At 48.9% G+C, this 6240-nt stretch overlaps 1 long non-coding RNA gene across 1 annotated transcript; it reads left to right on the top strand.

Moving 5' to 3' along the window:
• The first annotated feature begins 3162 nt into the window (after positions 1 to 3162).
• On the top strand, positions 3163 to 6088 carry LOC132013397 (uncharacterized). Its single transcript, XR_009402998.1, has 2 exons — positions 3163 to 5233; positions 5402 to 6088. It is a non-coding gene; the product is annotated as an uncharacterized LOC132013397 (long non-coding RNA).
• The last annotated feature ends 152 nt before the right edge of the window (positions 6089 to 6240 follow it).

The following is a 6240-nucleotide window of genomic DNA, read 5'->3' as shown; positions in this document are numbered from 1 at the left end:
GCCCCCCGCGCGCGGTCACATGGGGAGATTCCGCGCTTGCCACATTCGCCGCTCCGGCTCCCGCCCACGCGCGGCCGAGTGACGCAGAAGCCGGCGTGGGCCGGCGCGGGCCGGGGGCGGGGGCGGCGGCCGCCGGGGCCCGGGCTCGGCCCCTTCCCGCCGCCCCCTCCGCGGAGCCCGGGGGGCGGCCCGTTCGCGCGGCAGCTGGGAGGAACCGAGTGGGCGCTCGCGAGGGGGCGGCGCCCGGAGGGCCGCTCCGGGCGGGGCGGGGGCGGGGGGCTGGGCCGCGGGGGAGGGGCGGGGGGCGGGGACGCCGCCTCGGGCCTGCGCTCCGGCCGCCCGCCGAGCCGCGGGGATCTGCAGTTTGGGAAAAAAACCCGTCCGGACGCGGGAGGCTCCCGGTGCAGCGTTCCCAAGAGCGCGGCCCGCCGCTCCGGCTGCTCGCGAGGCCGCCCCGAAGCCGAGAGCGCCCGCGGCCCTGCGCGCCCGCTCGCCCCCGCCGGAGGCCGCCGCGCCGGTGCCCCTCGGGCTGCGGTGCTGGGGCGTCCCGCGGGGGCGGGGGGGTCAGCGCGGCCGCCCGGCGCGGGGTGGCAGGTGCGCAGCCGGGGACCGGCCGTGGCCGTCCCGCAGGGCCCCCGCCTCGCCCCTGTCGCCCCCGCGCCCCGGCCCTGGCGGCGGGAGTGGGGGAGGGGCAGAGCGGGAGGCGACCGTCCCGGGGCGCGGCTGGGACGAGCGGGTCGCCTGCGGGCCGCCGATTCCGCCGCTGCCACCCCCGAGAGCCGGCCTGTCCCTTTGCGGGTCCGCGCGGCCGCTTCCAGGCGAGGAGGTCCGCCCGCGCCGCAGCCCCGCGGGGCCGCGAAACAGAGTCCCCGGGCGCGCGGCGGAGTCTCAGTTCGGTCTGCATAAACTTTTCTAACCAAAGTATTGAAAATCTCCATAAATGTACTTCAGCTATTGCCAAAAGAAAAAAAAAAAAAAAGGAAATTTGTTTTAGAATCTACCCTCTGTTTGCACAGACGGAAAATGGGAGAATCCCCGGATTTCAGCAGCCATGTGCTCTTGCAGGACAGAACTACTCAGTAAACCGCCAGCTGCTGCCAGCACAGGTAGAGTCGCGTTTTAGCATGAAAATCCGGTTCCTAGAAGCCTTGCCCGCAGCCTGGCTGACCTCCCGGACGGGGCCCCCTTCGCGGCAGGGGTGCGAGGCGCGCTCGGAGAGGGGCTCCTCCTCCCGCATCAGCCGCGGACCGGGCCGGGCGCGGAAAGGAAAAGACCCCTTTAAAGGCTCCGCGCTTTGTTCCTCCTGGTCACAAACCTCTGGAGAGAAGGGGTAACACCGCGAGGGGATGCAGCATGTCCATGATGTGTACAGTTAACGCCTGGCCCCGTGTGAGTGAGGGGTGCCCTGCGGACTGGCCTGGCGGTGCTTCCAGTGAACAGGCAGGCTCGCTCCCTCAAGTTCAACAATTGGAGAAAATCTGCGGGAGGTTTGTCTTAACCCAGTTGTGGTTTTGCTCCTGTGGACCTTGTTCTGCTACAGAGACAGTTAACAGGTTGTTACAAAATAAAGAATTTCTTGGAAAGATGCAGGTTAACAAAATTTCAAGCAATGAAAACGGCAAAATTCTAGTTTCTCTCTGGAATCTTGATGTTTTGCAAACATTGTTGGTTGTAAAGGGCTAGAAAAAAAATAACTTCCTTCCATGAGTTTGTACAATTAGTAATTCACAAGTCATGAAATGAGCAATCTTAACCTAGACTATTGAGCCTCCCAGTAGAATTGTTTCCAGAGTGGACAGAAACACATTAAGTTCTCTTACTGAACCTGGATGTTTGGCCAGTATTGAACAAGATGCTGAAAAGGAAACATGTTAGGGAAGATATTTTTCTTCTGCCTTGTGACTAGGTACAATAATTTCCCCTTATCCGTTGGCGGGGGGGTTATACTTTAAGGCCCCTGGTGAATGCCTAAAGTCACAAATAGTACCAAATCCTATATATATATTGTGTTTTTTTCCTGTAACTCTCTATGATAAATTTATAAATTAGGCACAGGAAGAGATTAACAACAGCAAGTAATAATAAACTAGAACAATTATAACAACATACTGTAATAAAGTTAGGTAAATGTCTCTCTCAAAATATCATTGTGCTATACTAACCCTTCTTGCAGTGATGAGATGAAGTGAGATGAAGGACTAGGCCTGTGACGTGGTTCCAGCTCATTATCCGCCTGCCAATGTTACCTCAGAAGGAGGGTCATCTACATCTAGACCATGGGTTCCTGAAAGCAAGGAAAGTGAAATCTGGGGCTACTGTATTTCTACAGTTAAACACTGAAATCCCTCCTTGTTTGTTTTCTGGGCACGTTTAGATAGTATATCCTTCCCACATTAAGAATGGTATTTTTGGCCCACTTTGCATTGCCTTAAACACTCTCTGGTGCTGGGGGAAGTGGTGGGAGGAAGGAAAATGAAGAAAAGATAAATTTTTAAGCTTTTAGGCGTCCAATTCTCTGTCTACAGTGTCTATATGACAACAGTATAATCAGGATGGCTCCTCACGAGCAGAACTGAGGCGTTCATCTGTATCTGAGACAACTCAGGTAAAGGAGCATGATTGTTACAGACCTCCTCACTGCTTTTGCCACCCATGCCACCCTCAACACTGCCTCCCATTCCAGCCCCATGCCCTGGACACACACAGGTATCTCCCATTGCCAGGCCCTGCTGGTTTAAGGGAAGGCACTCCATCCCGTAAGGTAACAATTAGAGATTCTGATTGTTCCATATCCCATTCTGTCCCATAAGTGTGTCTTCTACTTCTTTTGAATTCAGTACGTATGTGTTTAACAGGATTTTTAAAATACTATTATTGAAAGTACTTAAGCGGGGCACCTGGGTGGCTCAGTTGGTTAAGCGTCTGCCTTCGGCTCAGATCATGATCCCAGGGTCCTGGGATCGAGCCCCACATTGGGCTCCCTGCTCTGGGAAGCCTGCTTTCCCTCTCCCATGCCCTCTGCTCCTATTCCTGTTCCTGCTCTCACTGTTTCTCTCTCGCTGTCAAATAAATATATAAAATCTTAAAAAAAAAAAAAATATATATATATATATATATATACACTTCAGTGGCACCTGAGGTGGCTCACTTGGCTGAATGTCTGCCTTCGGTTCCAGTCATGGTCTCAGGGTCCTGGGACTGAGGCCTGTGTCGGGCTCCCTGCTCGGTGGGGGAGCCTCCTTCTCCCTCTCTCCCCGCCCCTCCGCACCCTCGTCCTCTGGTGCTCTCTCTCTCACTAATTCTCTATCTCAAATAAATAACATATTTTTAAAAAGTACTTAAGTGATTGGTATATTTACAAGAATAAGGAGTTCTTTTCCACATTCAGAAACCAAAAAATTTTAAGTAAAAAAAAAGTACAAATTTGGTGGTGGTTCTGACATTTGAGTGAAATTTCACTGAAAGAGCATTAATTTATTACTTTCAGAAAGATTTCTTACTTTAAAATGCCTCAGTGATTCCAAACAAAAGAATTCATATAGATTAAAAATATTCTTAGAGGAGAGAAAGAATAACATTATGGCTTATGACCTACAAGAATATAATGCTATCTTTCAGTTCTCCTGTTGTCGCCTCAGAGCAATTCTGTACTTAACGAATTTTCCGCTCTGTGTGGTGGTGGCCCTACAATTAACTGAGTCATGTGTAATATTCATATTACCAGAAATATCATTAAAATTACCCTTATTTTGTAAAATGAAATTTAAAGCTTTGGATGTGTGCTGTAGATTAAGTAGATGTTTAAATGTATGGAGATTTGAATATTTTAGTATATTGAAATTATAACAGATTTCTTAAAGGTAAGCTAATGAGAATATATTTAATAACTGATCATTTCAAGAGTCATGACCCTAAAAATAATTACTCTTCATAAAAAAAAAGCATATCTTCATACATTGCATTTTAAGACACTATAGAATTTTAAGATGTAAAAGGCTTATGACGTTCACATAATTCAACCTTTCGTGTATATTAAAAGTAGTTCAAGTACTTCGGAGAAATTCAACATACATCTAGTTTAGCTCTAATAGCGTTGTATAAGTCGGCTAATTTTAACTTGTCTTCCCATCCCTACTGGGGTGAAAAGAAGGATTGAGATGGATTCCCAGCACGGGCTACAAATGCTGATAAAATGCTAGTGAAAATACAGAATTACAGACTGCAGTGACGAGGTAGGACCGTGGAAGTCATCCGACACAGCGGGTTGACTTCTACCAATAAAGACATTTACACTATACATTGCTAACTGAACAGCAGAAAAATGTTAATATAACATTAAACAGTAAATACAACCATTTAATTGAATGAGGAGTAATTTTGGTTTTATTTTAAAAATTTGTGTTTAAGGTAGAAGAGTATGTAAGGAAAATTTTGAAAAGACTTTCCAAAAACAATTTCTGGACACCTTTTAAAGAATAGGGCCTGGTTTTTCTTCCTCCTTTGTCCTCTCTGGCAACAGTGGTTCCAACCCAGCTACTCTCTCTTCTCTTCCCACATTTTCTCTTCTTGGGCCCCACTGCGCAGGGCTTGCTGGTACAGTTAGCTGTTCTGTAACGCTGGATCTCAACAACAGTCACTACTGTCCACTTATTCCTGGCTGTGGCGAGCTGAATGTCTGTGTCCCCCACCCACAGATTCATTTGTTGAAATGCTAATCCCCCTAATTAGGAAGTGGGTCAGGAGAGTAAGCCCCTAATTAATGGGAGGGTCTTTTTTTTCGTATTTTAACATTTTATTTGAGGGAGGGACTGAGAGACAGCAGGAGGGGTGAGGGGCAGAGGGACAAGCAGACTCCCTGCTGAGCAAGGAGCCTATTGCAGGGCTTGATCCTGAGACTCCCAGATCCTGACCCCAGCCAAAGTCAGATGCTTAACCCACCGACTGAGCCACCCAGGCGCCCCGGGGAGAGTCGTTGTTGAAGAGATCACGAATTCTCTTGCCTCTACTTACACCTGAGGACGTAGCAAGAAGATGGCATCTGTGAACCAGAAAGTGGCTCCTTACAAGACCCCAAATCATCTGCTAGTGCCAGCACCTTGATCTTGGACTTCCAGATAGTGAAGAAGTAAATTGTTGTTTAAGGCACTCGTCTGAGTATTTTTGTTATGGCAGCCTGAAGGACTAAGACACCGGCCGCTAATGATTCACAGCCAACTACACGGGGCAGGGAGTGGTGAGTAGGGAAAATACTCCGCTCACAGCCTCTGGAGTTTATCCAGATCCCCTTCCCTTTGCACGCCGTATTCTGGGCATTCTTGTTGCTCCCAGTCCTTTGTCTTCCATCCAGCTGGCTGTGATGACAGCAAGGCTGTGCTCACTCTCCGCCTTTCTCTTTCCGCAGGTCTACACCCCGCAGGTCTACACTCCGCAGGCAGAGGACCCACCGGTGAGAGTGGATTACCCTTGAGGGTGGATGAAAGATTTGGAGAGCCTTCCTCGGAGCAGACGGGCAAGAGTTGGAAGAAGATAGAGGGAGAGGAAGCGACAGGTGGCTGTGCACTTGGGAGATGCTGGCTGAAGTGTCCATAGCTATTCTGAAAGAAGTGGAAACAACCAACAAAGGAAACTACCCAAGGACAGGACTTTCCGGAGAAGAACAAAGAAGAGACAGAAGAGATGGTCCCAACGTGAATTCCACGAAAGTGTGCTCTTGACCTCACACGAATGACAGTGATGGGGTGGAGCGTCTGGGAAGGGCTCCTCAGGAAGAAGGGACAGAGAAGCAGTGGTTACCCTGCATTCTCTTCCCCTGTGGATTATCTTCTAGTTGGTTTGGGAGAGGTAGTGTATATATCAGGTACAAGTATTTATCTGAAAAAGGAAAGAAAAGCAGAAAAGCTTCGAACAATACCCACCATGCACTACATTAAATATAAAGAAATTAAGTGTATTAATGAGTTGGGCTACTTGTCAAAATAAATGACTCAACACTGAGTGCCTTCTAGGAGCAAACCCTGTAGGGGAGCCATGCCCGTACTGAACAAAGTAAGTGATTCAAAACTATTGAAATAAAAGTAAATCAGACATGGTTCTGTTCACATGTAATTTCCAAATTACAGCTTTATAATTTGAATTATATTGTTGTGCACACCCCAGATTTATACATTGGGACCATCAGCTTGCCCAGAATTGGCAGTAATTTCTGGTAGTCAAAAAATATAAGGCCCCTGATTTCCTCAT

Source organism: Mustela nigripes, chromosome 3, assembly GCF_022355385.1.
Source record: "Mustela nigripes isolate SB6536 chromosome 3, MUSNIG.SB6536, whole genome shotgun sequence".
In the NCBI taxonomy this organism is placed as follows: domain Eukaryota; kingdom Metazoa; phylum Chordata; class Mammalia; order Carnivora; family Mustelidae; genus Mustela; species Mustela nigripes.
This window is presented reverse-complemented; position numbering and strand designations above follow the sequence as displayed.